Raw genomic sequence first — 16417 nt, 5'->3', positions numbered from 1 at the left:
CAGTTGCTCAGTCATGTCCAACTCTTTGCAACCCCATGGAATGCAGCATGCGAAGCTTTTCTGTCCATCGCCAACTAATGGAGCTTGTTCAAATTCATGTCCATCAAATCAGTGATGCCATCCAACCATCTCATCCTCTGTTATCCCCCTTCTTCTCCTGCCTTCAATCATGACCAGCATCAGAGTCTTTCCCAATGGTTTGATTTCCTTACTGTCCAAAGGACTCTCAGGAGTCTTCTACACCACAGTTCAAAAGCATCAATTCTTCGGCTTTCAGCTTTCTTTATAGTCCAACTCTTCATACCCTTTTAATATGCTTTTTAATATGCATATAGGTTTGTCATAGCTTTTCTTCCAAGGAGCAAGCATCTTTTAATTCATTGGCTACAGTCACCATCTGCAGTGATTTTAGAGCCCAAGAAGATAAAGGTTGTCACTATTTCCATTGTTTTTCCATCTCTTTGCCATGAAGTGATAAGACGTGATGACATGATCTTTGTTTATTGAATTTTGAGTTTTAAGCCAGCTTTTTCACTCTCCTCTTTTACTTTCATCAAGAGGTTCTTTAGTTCTTCTTTGCTTTCTGCCATAATGGTGGTGTCATTTGCATATCAGATGTTAATGATATTTCTCCTGGAAATCTTGATTCCAGCCTGTGCTTCATCTAGTCTGGCATTTCGCATGACGTACTCTGCATATAAGTTACATAAGCAAGGTGACAATATATAGCCTTGGTGTGCTCCTTTCCCGATTTACAACCAGTCCATTGTTCCATGTCCAGTTCTAACTGTTGCTTTTTGACCTGCATACAGATTTCTCAGGAGGTAGGTTAGGTGGTCTGGTATTCCCATCTCTTGAAGAATTTTCCACAGTTTGTTGTGATCCATACAGTCAAAGGGTTTAGTGTAGTCAATAAAGCAGAAGTAGATATTTTTCTGGAACTCTCTTGCTTTTTCTATGATCCAAAGGATGTTGGCAATTTGATCTCTGGTTTCTCTGCCTTTTCTAAATCCAGCTTGAACATCTGGAAGCTCTAGGTTCATGTACTGCTGAAGCCTAACTCAGAGAATTTTGAGCATTACTTTGCTAGTGTGTGAGATGAATGCAACTGTATGGTACTGTGGCCACTGCTGAGTTTTCCAAATTGGTTGGCATATTGAGTGTAGCACTTTAATAGCATCATCTTTTAGGATTTGAAATAGCTCAACTGGAATTCCATCACCTCCACTAGCTTTGTTCATAGAGATCCTTCCTAAGGCCCACTTGACTTCACACTCCAGTACGTCTGGCTTTAGGTGAGTGATCACACCATCATGGTTATCTGTGTCATTAAGATCTTTTTGTATAATAGTTCTTCTCTGTATTCTTGCCACCTCTTCTTAATATCTTCTGCTTTTGTCAGGTCCATACCATTTCTGTCCTTTATTGTGCCCATCATTGAATGAAATATTCCCTTGGTATCTCTAATTTTCTTGAAGAGCTCTCTAGTCTTTCCCATTCTATTGTTTTCCTGTATTTCTTTCCACTGATCACTGAGGAAGTCTTTCTTATATCTCCTTGCTATTCTTTGGAACTCTGAATTCAGATGGGTATACCTTTCTTGTTCTCCTTTGCCTTTCACTTCTCTTGTTTTCTCAATTATTTGTAAGGCCTCCTTAGACAGCCATTTTGAGTTTTTGCATTTCTTCTTGGGGATGGTTTTGACCACCATCTCCTATACAGTGTTATCAATCTGTGTCCATAATTCTCCAGGCACTCTATCTATCAGATCTAATCCCTTGAATCTATTTGTCACTTCCACTGTATAATCATAAAGTATTTGATTTAGGTCATACCTGAATGTTCTAGTAGTTTTTTTTTTCTTTTTTTTTTCTACTTTCTTCAATTTAAGTCTGAATTTTACAATAAGAAGTTCATGATCTGAGCCACAGTCAGCTCCCGATCTTGTTTTTGCTGACTGTATAGAGCTTTCCATCTTTGGTTGCAAAGAATATAATCAATTTTATTTTGGTATTGACCATGTGATGACATCCATGACCATCTGATGATGTCCAAATTTCATGGGACCAGATATGTTTTGAATTGAAATATTTCTGGAGTTTTTGGAATTTTGGAAGAGTATATATCTGTCTTGGACATAGGAGCCTGGGGGCTACAGTCCATGGAGTTATAAGTGTTGAACACAACTTAGCAACTACACCACCACTGCCATGTATCTGTCTGGCATAGTAACATATAATCAAAAATATCAATATTTCTTTAGGAAAAATTGTGCATATTCACTTCAGATAGAATAAATAAGACAGAAATCATCTCAGATCAGTCAGAACAGATTTGCTACCATAAGTTCAGGTCAAAAGCAGGTTTTATCACCAATGCTGTATGTCTCAAGCTTTTCTGAGTTACAGAATTATAAGAAAGGAAATGTTGACCTGCATTTTTTTTTTTGTACTGTATGTAGCCCAACAATGAGGTACTTATTAGTTTATGGATAAGTCTATTGTTCCCAACAGCTTAAATTTATGTAACATGCCTTAATAGCAATCAGAACCTTTTGACAATAAATTACAGAGGGTACATTAAGAACTAGAACTGAGTACCAAAGTCAAATTGGCATTTCTCTTTGTCAATGAAAATAAGATATTTTAGAGTTCTCTACATAACATAAAGACTTTTCAAACTTAGAAAATAGATCCATAAGAGATCTTAAGAGAGTAAAAATAAGAAAGAAACAAAAGAGACAAAATAGGAGCTGGTCCTGAGTGCTTTTATGGCCATCACCCTTGTAGCTTATTTCATTGACTTTTGGGGCAGGGTATGTGATAAGTGAAAAAGTGAAAAGTGAAAAAGTGAAAAGTTGAGCACTGGAGATGCTCAAGGAGGACTGAGATACAAAGCATGGCATTCTTTATGTGGGCATCGCTATTTTAATTCCGATAAATGAGGACATCTTGATGAACTGTGATGCCTGGTGTTTAGAAAGAGAAGAAAGAGGATCAACTAATAAAGTTCTCTCAAAAGGCAAAAATGTATTTTCCTAGTTTTACATTTGACACAACAATCATAGCTTGTCTTCAATTTAAATAATCTGACAATATTATTTTTTAATGTTTAATTACATTAAAAAACTACTTGATTATAGCTACTTTTTCAAAGGGATTTATAATAGGATTCGTATATCTGTCAACCATACTACCCTTGGCATTTCAAATAAAATTCAATTTTCAAAAACACAAAACAGCCATACAAACTAAATGTCATTTGACTGTGTGTCATAATATTTTTATACTGCTCTACACTCATGCATACATACACACACAGGGCACACACACAAAATGGGACTCACACACAAAATTAGACTCACATCAATCTGAAGTACTGAAACATACTCTGAATTAAATCTTTGAAAGACAATGAAGAAGCTAGAACTTAAAAAATAAGTTCAGTTCAGTCACTCAGTCATGTCCAACTCTTTGCGACCCTATGGACTGCAGCACACCAGGCTTCCCTGTCCACTATCAGCCCTCATAACTTGCTCAAACTTACGCCCATTGAGTTGGTGATGTCATCCAACCATCTCATTCTCTTAAAAGATCAAATTACTGCTAATAAGTATGTTCCTTTGAACAGTCTTTTTTGACTTCGACACTCTTTAGAGATAAACTTGAGTAAAGAATATAGAGAGTAGATTCATAAGCAGATTAATCTAAGCACATAGTTGAATGTCAGCATCAGGACCAGCAAGGCAGATCTTTTAATAAAATTCCACTCTTTTAAACTTTAGCATGATGCTGTGCTGTGCTGTACTTAGTCGCTCAGTTGTGTCCGACTCTTTTTGACCCCATGGACAATAGCCTGCCAGGCTCCTCTGTCCATGGCAATTCTCCAGGCAAGATTACTGGAGTAGGGTGCCATGACCTCCTCCAGGGGATCTTCCCCATTCAGGGATTGAACGCAGTTCCCCATCTGAACCACCAGGGAACTCCAAGAATACTAGAGTGGGTAGTCTATCCCTTCTCCAGGGCATCTTACTGACCCAGGAATAGAACCGAGGTCTCCTGCATTGCAGGCAGATTCTTTACCAGCTGAGCTACCAGGGAAGCCCTAGCATGATGCTAACACATGGCAGATACTTAATAAATACTTTCTTCGCTGCCTAAGAGTCTCAGCAGTTACATAACTAGTGTATTATATATATATATACTTCCTCTGAAGCATGAAAGAATACCTTAAGCAAATAAGAATGATTTATTTTCTTGACCTCAAAGCACAATGAGATAAGGTGAGTTCCACAATTCCACATGAAATACAGTTAAGTTTCTGGTCCTGATTCAAAGTTGAATGCTCTGTCATAAAAGTTACTGCTTCCTTTCTTTTAGCTGATATAATTAGTATCTGTATTTTATTTGCCAGATGATCAGGTTAAGAAGGTCTGATACTTGGAAGTTGCTTATAAAATAGCTTAGAAATTGTATAGCAAATTCTTGGACTAAAGGAATTTTGTGGTGGCTAAATGATTGGGTCTATATATAAAGCTTCTTTAAATACTATACTCTGAAAATATAACTAACCTCAATTTTAAATCAAAGTGACTATTATTTCATCTTCCCATTATGTTCACATATTAGTGATTTATTTAGCATGCTCTATTATTACAAAAGAATATCCATAAATACGCATTATCTCATGTGATGAATCAGCAACTGTTAAATTTTCCATCTTGAATACATTATTTCCAGCTGAATGAACAACCCTTCTGTCCTCAAAGGACAAATAACTTTATAAATAACTTTAATTGTTCAATGTTCAAAAAGTTTTGAACTGTAGTAACATTCAGGTAATCAGATAATGGTGATTTCAAAAAGCAACTCTTTTAAGATTTAACGCCCCCACACCATGAAAGAAAATAAAATTCAATGAAACTATCTTCCTAAGGGCACCTTTGTAAAATATGCTTTGATGGAAAGAAATGCCAAACTTTTATCAGATGGGTAACCAGGGCCTAGAAATACACAAGCCAGTCAGTTCAGATAAAGAGAACAGCAAAGCCTGGGAAAACTTTGAAAGATAGGTACAAAGTTAATCAGATCTGAGTCTAAATGCCACCTGTGACTTGTAGAGCTAAACATGTAATCTCTAGTGGCCTCAGTTTCTTCATCTGTAAAGAGGGGATAAGTTCTGCCTCATAGTGCCACATAAGTACTCTGTTCAATCACACTGCCCCAGCACTCTGAGGAGGAATAGAGCACTTTAGCCCTTTCCCCAGAGGCCTGAATTCATTAAAGTCAACTTTTTGTTTGTTGGGCTCTATAGACAAGGCTGAATTCACTAAAGCCAACTCCTAGTGTTGACTGGAAAGCTCCAGTTTCCTTACCAGACAAGGTATTGAAAAACCTTTCATAACACTTAGGACCACCTTTAAATCTATCCAGAGAGTTCTTGGTTTCAAATGAGAATATACATTGCTTTAAAAAGAGATATCCATTACATGGAATAACAGAAACATTTGCTGAATTTCACACAAAAACATAATTTTAAAAACAGAGAAAAAATTAAACCCTAATCTACTGCACTTATATGCCAGTCAATAAAAAATTTAGAATTTGTCTTGCTGAGAGATAAAACATTTATTGTTGTCATTTAGTCACTAAGTCGTGTCTGACTCTAGTGTAACTCCATGGACTATAACTTGCCAGCCTTCTCTATGCATGGGATTTCCCAGAAAAGAACACTGGAGTGGGTTGCCATTTCCTTCTCCAGGGGAACTTTCCCACCCAGGGACTGAACCCATGTCTCCTGCTTTGACAAGTGGATTCTTTACACTGAGCCACCTGGGAAGCCTATAGATGATATATACAACCAAAGATCCCATTTTACTTAGTGTCTTTAAACCTGATTAAAGAATAGATAAAACAGACCTAGATATGAAAAATCTAATTTTACAAAAATTCATAAATACAATTACTTATAAGAGGCCCCCGTTTTGCTTAAGAAATACTAAAGAGCTACCTCCAATTACTAGGTACACTGCACTTACAGGAGTGATTTTATCCAATGTTGATTTTAATACTAAATTTCAACCTAAACCAATGAAAGAAAAACAAAACCATATTTTTTACAGCAATATGAAACTATTTTCTTGTGAGGTTATAATGCTCCCTCAAGGAAACAATGGAAGTGACTTGAGTAGAAGAAATGAAGTATATTTGAAGATGATTTTATATTTGCTAATGTTGACACTCAGCTGATGAGCAGAAATTCACTCATTTTAAATATTAATTTACATGACTAGTTGATGTTAAAGAGCTTATTCCAGAATTTACAGCAAGAAAATATTTTTAAGTTGGAAAGTCAATATACACACAAAAAAATTAATAATGACCATACTATATGACAGATATTGTTCTAAGATCTTTACAGGAAAAGTAGCATGACATTCATTTTAGTTAAGTTTAATGAATTTTTTATTTTAGTTAGTGAATAGACTTTATTGATTTATTGTTCCTATAACCATGGGAATAGATCATAGTTGGTTTCAACCATAATTACAGCAGTAATTATTTTGTACCTAGACTATCTGCCTACCTTTGGATGCCCTTTGCATTGCAGGTTAAGCCTATGAGTTCCAGACATGCATGGAAAATGTAGATCGTGTTCCTATCTCCAGACATACATATTTACCCACATCCAATGCAGATGACACCACCCTTATGGCAGAAAGTGAAGAGGAGCTAAAAAGCCTCTTGATGAAAGTGAAAGTGGAGAGTGAAAAAGTTGGCTTAAAGCTCAATATTCAGAAAACGAAGATCATGGCATCTGGTCCCATCATGGGAAATAGAAGGGGAAATAGTGAAAACAGTGTCAGACTTTATTTTTCTGGGCTCCAAAATCACTGCAGATGGTGATTGCAGCCATGAAATTAAAAGACGGTTACTCCTTGGAAGGAAAGTTATGACCAACCTAGATAGCATATTCAAAAGCAGAGACATTACTTTGCCAACAAAGGTCCATCTAGTCAAGGCTATGGTTTTTCCAGTAGTTATGTATGGATGTGAGAGTTGGACTGTGAAGAAAGCTGAACAGTGAAGAATTGATGCTTTTGAGCTGTGGTGTTGGAGAAGACTCTTGAGAGTCCCTTGGCCTGCAAGGAGATCCAACCAGTCCATTCTGAAGGAGATCAGCCCTGGGATTTCTTTGGAAGGAATGATGCTAAAGCTGAAACTCCAGTACTTTGGCCACCTCATGCGAAGAGTTGACTCATTGGAAAAGACCCTGATGCTTGGAGGGATTGGGGGCAGGAGGATAAGGGGATGACAGAGGATGAGATGGCTGGATGGCATCACCAACTTGATGGACATGAGTTTGAATGAACTCCGGGAGTTGGTGATGGACAGGGAGGCCTGGCGTGCTGTGATTCATGGGGTTGCAAAGAGTCGGACATGACTGAGCGACTGAACTGAACTGAACTGAACTGAAGAGCAAGGTACTATAAGCAAAGCTGTTACCATATGTACTGAGTATATATTCTAAAGGATATATTGCTTCTCATAGGCTGCTACCTTTCAGCATGTGTTAGAGTTCATTTTTTATTCCAGGATATTTAGATCTGAGTTTTAAAAAAGAAGGACAAATAAAGGGAGAGAGAGGGGGGAAGGAAAAAAGAAAGCAAGAGGGGAGGGAGGAAGGGAAGAAAGAAAGAGAGAGGCATCAATAAACATGGAAGAGAAGAAAGAAGAATGGATATTGGAGCCATTTCGGCCTAGGTTCCAATGACCAATCTCCCACTTGAGACCATAACAGACTTATTTCTCAAAAGCAACAGAAATATAAATATTTTCTCCAACATGAGAATTATCAAATCAGGCCATAAAATATTACTTTTGCTATTTTTTGATAGCAAGGGGGAAAATGTGTGGGTAATGTTAAATCAAGGCAAAGAATCCTGCTACTTGGCATCATCCTATATAATTAACTAAGCTGTTTTGTTATTTTCTTCCATTTGCTAATACTGTGGTGTGATTATCATTTTCTGAAGGCAAGTGTTACCAGTTAACAAAGGTTTAGTACCAAAGGTAATTAGAGCAATACCCAGAGTGATTCTTGAGAAGGCAGCATCATCATCACCTGAGAGCTTGTTAAAATACAAATAATCAGGCCCCACTTCAGACTACTGAATCAGAAGCTTTGAGAATATGTTTTAACAAGTTTTTCCAGAGATACTTATTTTCATGCTTCAGAACCATAGGCTTAGAGGATATCTAATGCAAATAAAATTCAGTTCATAATCTATGGTGTTATATATTGTACTCTCATTCCTTTCTATATTTATTTTTCCTTTGTTTCATAAAAATGCTTACAAAACAATTACCATGTAGAGGGCATTTCTTCATCAGCTGCAGAATTACCATGAGGACCTGAGGTTCTGATTTGAAAGGATCAATATTTACCTTTTTATGAGAAACAATTCACTTGCAGTCCATTTTTGAGTGAGTGGATTGAAATAGAACATAAAATTTAACATTAAAGTCATATTCCATTTCAGCAGGTTCTGAAAAAGTCAATTTCTTGGGAACTAGAGTGTATGGAAATTCAAAAGTTGCACAAACTGCAGAATGTTAATATGATATATGCATTTTTAGCTCACTGAAATTAAACCTTACATTTTGGTTGTTTGAATGCCTTTATATGTGTTTATGAAACAATTTCGAGTTCTTGACAACTTACATCTTATAAGGTCACCAGCTCAGAACTGAATAAATTGTAGAATTGAAAAGTCTACAGGAAAGATAATGCAAAATGTCATTTCTTAAAAAATATCATATATAACATTACCAGCAACATTTATTTATGAGAAGATACAAGAGATGTGGGGCTTCCCAGGTAGCACAGTAGTAAAGAAACTGCCTGCCAATGCAGGAGACATGAAAGAGAGGGATTCAGTCCCTGTGTTGGGAAGAGCCTTGGAGTAGCAATGGCAACCCACTCCAGTATTCTTGCCTGGAAAATTCGATGGACAGAGGAGCCTGACAGGCTACAGTCCATGGGGTCGCAGAGTCAGACATGACTGAGCACGTGCACACACACACACACACACACACACACACACACACACGAGAGATGAGAGCATTCTAATAATAAAGAATTAGGAATTACATATGCTACTATATCTTTTCACCTTCTAATAAAGATGGATATAATGGCATCATTAATGATCAACATTTTAATAATGGACAGATGGAAGTGGTTATAATTCAGTAATATGTGACACTAAATAAAATTTTACAATTGCTACTTCCAAACTATTAACTGCAGAAATGACCCATACTAAGACTCTCTGAAGTCTGTTCCATTTTTTTATTAGTGCCAAAATTGCATAAACTTCCTGGGTTTGCTAACGTTTAAAATGAATATATAGTGTTTGAACTGCTGAAAACCTTTAATATGCCTTCTGCTGCTGCCGCTGCTGCTAAGTCGCTTCAGTCGTGTCCAACTCTGTGCGACCCCACAGACGCCAGCCCACCAGGCTCCCCCGTCCCTGGGATTCTCCAGGCAAGAACACTGGAGTGGGTTGCCATTTCCTTCTCCAATGCATGAAAGTGAAAAGTGAAAGTATCACTCAGTCATGTCCGACTAGTAGCGACCCCATAGACAGCAGCCCACCAGGCTCTGCCGTCTCTGGGATTCTCCAGGGAAGAACACTGGAGTGTGTTGCCATGTCCTTCTCCTACTGGTGGAGAATTTTCAAACAAACAATATGCTTAAGTCAACTCTCCGTTATTCTTATAATGAAAGAAGAGCTATTATATGGATAATTCAATAAAAAAACTAACAATTTTAAACTTTTATATTGATTTTAGATTTATATTCATATGTGGTCAAGCCTGGTGGCTCTTCTGGTGACTCAGACAATAAGGCATCTGCCTGTAGTGCAAGAGACCTGGGTTCGATCCCTGGGCTGGGAAGATCCCCTGAAGAAGGAAACGGCAACCCACTCCAAGATTCTTGCCTGGAAAATTCCATGGATGGATGAGCCTGGTAGGCTACAGTCCATGGGATTGAAGAGTCGGGCATGACTAAGCAACTTCACTGTTGGTCAAGCCTGAAATTTTTCAGTTAGTACTCCAAATTCTAACAATAGAATAGAATGAGGACATAATTAATCAAGCCATCTCTTACCATCTAGGTAGTCAGGGAGAAAGAGAATCAGAAGAATTCCAATTACTACCCAGGGAGGGCATTTGACCTCATCTAGTTTCTCTTAGCAGGGAGAAATGGAGCAGAGTATAATTTGAAAATATCAGGAAAAAAAAAAAAAAAAAACAGTATGATGCTGCCATTTAATATAATTTAAACCAAAGGACTAAATATGGGAAAGACATATAAATTTAATTTTCAGTGATTGGTAAGGTAACAAAACAGAAGCACTTTTAGTTGGAAATTTTGCTTACTTTTCCTCTTATTTTATTATGTATATTGAGAGTTCCACAGTATTCTCCCTGAATAATAATTTTCTTCTCTGCCTTCATAATACTTTTTTGTTAACATGGTAGAACCTGAAAAGCACAATATCTTCAGCATGACCTCTCCAGAACTTCTATTTTCAAAAGCTTCTTTTGTGAGAAACTATGCTAAAAAATTTACATCTGTTAAGCCATTTCATAAAAATTTAGCAAAAGATTTCATAGAAAAACTTACCTAGTATCAGAAAATTACTAGAGCTAATTAGTGAATTTAGCAAAGTTGCAGGACACAAAATCAATACACAGAAATCACATGCATTTCTATATACTAACAATGAAAAATCAGAAAGAGAAATTAAGGAATCAATCCCATTTACCATCTCAACAAGAAGAATTAAATATCTAGGAATAAACTTACCTAAGGAGACAAAAGAACTATACACAGAAAATTATAAGACACTAATGAAAGAAATAAAAGAAGATAGAAACATAAACAGATGGAGAGATATTCCATGTTCCTGGGTTGGAAGAATCAATATTGTGAAAATGACTATATTACCAAAGGCAATCTACAGGTTCAATGTGACCTCTATGAAATTACCAATGGCATTTTTCACAGAACTAGAACAAAAATTTTCACAATTCATATGGAAACACAAAAGACCCTGAATAGCCAAAGCAGTCTTGAGAAGAACGGAGCTGGAAGAATCAACCTTCCTGACTTCAGATTATACTACAAAGCTACAGTTATCAAGACAGTATGGTACTGGCACAAAAACAGAAATATAGACCAATGGATGGAGAAGGCAATGGCACCCCACTCCAATACTCTTGCCTGGAAAATCCCATGGATGGAGGAGCCTGGTGGGCTGCAGTCCATGGGGTCGCGAAGAGTCGGACACGACTGAGTAACTTCATTTTCACTTTCATGAATTGGAGAAGGAAATGGCAACCCACTCCAGTATTCTTGCCTGGAGAATCCCAGGGATGGGGGAGCCTGGTGGACTGCCATCTATGGGGTAGAACAGAGTCGGACACGACGGTAGTGACTTAGCAGCAGCAACAGCAGCAGACCAATGGAACAAGATAGAAAGCCCAGAAATAAACATGCACCTATGGGCACCTTATTTTTGACAAAGGACACAAGAATATCCAGTGGGGCAAAGACAGCCTCTTCAATAAATGGTGCTGGGAAAACTGGACAGCTATATGTAAAAGAATGAAATTAGAACACTCCCTAGCACCATATACAAAGATAAACTCAAAATGGATTAAAGACCTAAATGTAAGATCAGAAACTATAAAACTCTTAAAGGAAAACATAGGCAGAACACTTGATGACATAAATCAAAGCAAGATCCTCTATGACCCACCTCCTAGAGTAAAGGAAATAAAAACGAAGAAGTGGGACCTGATTAAACTTAAAAGCTTTTGCACAGCAAAGGAAACTATAAGCAAGATGAAAAGACAGCCCTCAGAATGGAAGAAAATAATAGCAAATGAAACAAGTGACAAAGGATTAATTTCTAAAATGTAATATACAAGTTAATTTCCAAAATGCCAAACAACCCAATCAAAAAGTGGGAAAAAGACCTAAACAGACATTTCTCCAAAGAAGACATACAGATGGCTAACAAATACATGAAGAGGTGCTCAACATCGCTCATTATTAGAGAAATGCAAATGAAAACTACAATGAGATATCACCTCACACTGGTCAGAATGGCCATCATCAAAAAGTCTACAAACGATAAATGCTAGAGAGAATGTGGAGTAAAGGGAATGCTCTTGCACTGTTGGTAGGAATGTAAATTGGTACAACCACTATGGAAGACAGTATGGAGATTCCTTAAAAAACTAGGAATAAAACCACCATCAGTTCAGTTCAGTTCAGTTCAGCCACCATATGACCCATCAATCCCACTCCTATGCATATACCCTGAGGAAATCAAAACTGAAAAAGATACATGTATCCCATTGTTCATTGCAGCACTATTTACAATAGCTAGAACATGAAAGCAACCTAGATGCCCATCGACAGATGAATGGATAAAGAAGTTATGGTACATATATACAGTGGAATATTATTCAGCCATAAAAGGAACAAATTTGAGTCAGTTATAATGAGGTGGATGAGCCTAGAACCTATTATACAAAATGAAGTAAGTCAGAAAGAGAAAGATAAATATCGTATTGTAATGCATATATACAGAATCTAGAAAAATGGTACTTTTGAATGGTACTTGAAGAATTTCTTTACAGGGCACCAGTGGAGAAACAGACATAGAGAATAGACTTATGGACACAGGGAGAGGGGAGGAGAGGATGAGCTGTATGGGAAGAGTAACAAGGAAACTTGCATTACCGTATGTAAAATAGATAGCCAACAGGAATTGCTGTATGTCTCAGGAAACTCAAACAGGGGCTCTGTATCAACCTAGAGGGGTGGGATGGGGAGGGAGATGGGAGGGAGGTTCAAAAGGGATGGGATATATGTATACCTGTGGCTGATGTTAAGGTTTGACAGAAAACAACAAAATTCTGTAAAACAATTATCCTTCAATAAAATAAATTAATTAATATGTTAAAAATTACTTAAAATATGTCAAATAATCCAGAAATTATTAACACAATAAAATTGTGTTAATAGAAATAGGAATTATTGAGTAACCCTATCTTACTTCTCACATACTTTAGTTCTTATAAATGAGTATGACGGAGACCTTAATAACTAACCTTGAGGCTACAGCTTTTGGCTAACTTTATTTATAGGCTTCCCTGGTGGCTCAGTGGTAAAGGATCTGCCTGCTAATGCAGGAGATTTGGGTTTGATCCCTGGGTCTGGAAGATCCCTGGAGAAGAAATTGCAACCCACTCTAGACTTCTTGCCTAAGAAATCCCATAGACAGAGGAGCCTGGTGGGCTAGAGTCCATGGGGTCACAAAAGAGTCTGGACACAACTTAGCAAGTAAATAAAAATAATGACTTTATTTTAATTTACTTAATAACATAAATAAGTCGATTCTTATGATTATTTCAATATTATATAAATCTATGATTTAAGGGAGAGAAATATTCTCTAGATGACATGTTATGTCAATGATATTTTTGAGAGGGAAGTAAAAGTAAAAGCAATAGGAGTTAAAAATAAAATACTTAGTTCACTTACCAACTTTTCAATAAAATGTACTTTGTGTTGAAATTGACACAAAAGAGTCTGGCCACACATTTGTGTTCAAGACAGCTGAAGAAACTTGAACATGAAACTATTAAATAATATACACAAATTATATGTGAGGAATATTTCACTTCCATAATTGTGAAAGCTTCCTTAAATTAAGATCAGTGCCTTAAAAGTAATTTTCAATAAATTTTAGTTGATATGATTAGAAAAAAAATACTATAGGTGTTTAAGAAATTACCACTGTCTTTAGAAATAGTTTGAGAATCTCTTAAAGCCCTAAGCTTTAAATGAAGTGCATCTGAGAAGGAGAGAATTTGGATATATGTGGAAGCAGCTACCATTATTTACAATAAATAGCATGAATAAAGACAGCAGTAATGTGGGTCATTTGTATGGAAGAGAGATAGCAAAAAAAAAATTATTTTGAGGAAACAGAGACAGTTATTGTTCAATAGATAATATGTATATTGGACACTACTGAGCGACTTCTCTTTCACTTTTCACTTTCATGCATTGGAGAAGGAAATGGCAACCCACTCCAGTGTTCTTGCCTGGAGAATCCCAGGGACAGGGGAGCCTGGTGGGCTGCCATCTATGGGGTCGCACAGAGTTGGACACGACTGAAGTGACTTAGCAGCAGCAGTACAACACCTTGAAAAGGAGAGTCTGGTCCTTAAATTTAGATTTTAAACAAGCAGTCCATAAAATTATATACGTAGGCCCACAGTATACAGCCACTGGTCTTCCGTGGTAGCTCAGCTGTTGAAGAATCTGCCTGCAGTGGAGGAGACCCTGGTTCAATTCCTAGGTCAGGAAGCCTCCCTGGAAAAGGGATAAGCTACCTACTCCAGTATTCTAGGGCTTCCCTGGTGGCTCAGATGGTAAAGAATCTGCCTGCAATGTGGGAGACCTGGAACAATCCCTAGGTTGGGAAGATCCCCTGGAGGAGGGAATGGCAACCTACTCCAGTATTCTTTCCTGGAGAATCCCTATGAACAGAGGAGCCGTGGGGTTGCAAAGAGTATCACATGACAGTGATTAAGCACATGTAGCCACTTGGATCAGGCAGATTTGCATTTGAACTGTTTCAGTTCCAGACTAGCTAATGATCTTAGGTTATTTTATTTAAATAGGCTTCATGTCCCTCATCTGAAGGGATAATAATATACAACCTAACAGTTGTTGTAACAAGTCAGATAATATATCTAAAGGCATAAAGCAAAAATGCAGTGACTCATAACCTCTATACTAATTTTTGTAATGTTGATGCTTTTGAACTGGGGTGTTGGAGAAGACTTTTGAGAGTCCCTTGGACTGCAAGGAAATCCAACCAGTCCATTCTAAAGGAGATCAGTCCTGGGTGTTCTTTGGAAGGAATGATGCTAAAGCTGAAACTCCAGTGATTTGGCCACCTCATGCGAAGAGTTGACTCATTGGAAAAGACTCTGATGCTGGGAGGGATTGGGGGCAGGAGGAGAAGGGAAAGACAGAGGATGAGATAGCTGGATGGCATCACTGTCTCGATGCATGTGAGTTTGAGTGAACTCCGGGAGTTTGTGGTGGACAGGGAGGCCTGGCGTGCTGAAATTCATGGGGTCGCAAAGAGTCGGACATGACTGAGCGACTGAACTGAACTGAGTACATAACTGTTTTAATTTGATCCCCTCTGAGGTTCAGTATGAAATATATTGTGGAGCAGAAGCACTGTGTTCAGAAATGGAGTTTAGTGTGCTTGTGAAATTATCAAGTTAAGACATCCAATGCATTTTTGACAAGATGGGTCTAATGTATAGGCCAAATTGAAGCTAATGATTTAGAAGTTATCAGCATATAGATAGCAATCAAAACCATCCCTGGAAATAAGATCTTGCAGTAGTGTATTCAAATTGAGGTAATGGTTTTAGGGCAGAAGCCTCTGGAAGAAAAGACTACAGAGGCTACGAAAGTTTATGAGACTTAAAAAAAATGGCTTCATGAAAATCAAGGAATATAGTTATATCAATTAGGTATTGCCCAATAATGTTGCAAAATAAACATCCCAAACATACAATATTTTTTCTCTTGCACAAGAGTCCAGAGTTTAACTGGGTCAATCATGCTTTAGGTTGTAGAGTAACTGGGCCTGGCTTTAAGCTTTGTATTGACCTTATGTTTGCTCACATGTTTCCACATTCACCTTGGATCAGCAGATTCCCAGCATGCTGCTGCTGCTGCTTCTAAGTCGCTTCAGTCGTGTCCGACTCTTTGCGACCCCATAGATGGCAGCCCTTCAGGCTCCTCCGTCCATGGGATTCTCCAGACAAGAGTACTGGAGTGGGGTGCCATTGCCTTCTCCAGATTCCCAGCATACGTACTTCTTAATGCAGATGACTGGGAATAAGAACCAAGCCAAACTCAGGTGCATAATCTTTGCTTAGTTCATATCTACTACTATTACATTGCGCAAAATGACATATAACTGAACATAACATCAACTGGTGTAGCTGTATGCTCTATCAACAGTGGGAATCGAAGAGAAATAAACATTTGCTTAAAAATAAATGCAAACTATGAAAAGACCTTACCAAGAAGGAAAATTTAACAATGTTGATTTCTGCTGAAAGATCAAGTAGGTGATATCTGAACAGTACCCATAGAATTTAGGAACTAAGGGGTATTTTGGGTATTTAATGAAACTGGTCTTATTAAAATGTCTGGCATAAGACCCAGGTTTCAGATATTAGAGAGAATTAAAAAAAAAAACAAAACAGTAAAGCAAATGTAAATAAAGGTT

This window comes from Bubalus kerabau, chromosome 1, assembly GCF_029407905.1.
Source record: "Bubalus kerabau isolate K-KA32 ecotype Philippines breed swamp buffalo chromosome 1, PCC_UOA_SB_1v2, whole genome shotgun sequence".
Classification (NCBI taxonomy): Eukaryota; Metazoa; Chordata; class Mammalia; order Artiodactyla; family Bovidae; genus Bubalus; species Bubalus kerabau.
This window is presented reverse-complemented; position numbering follows the sequence as displayed.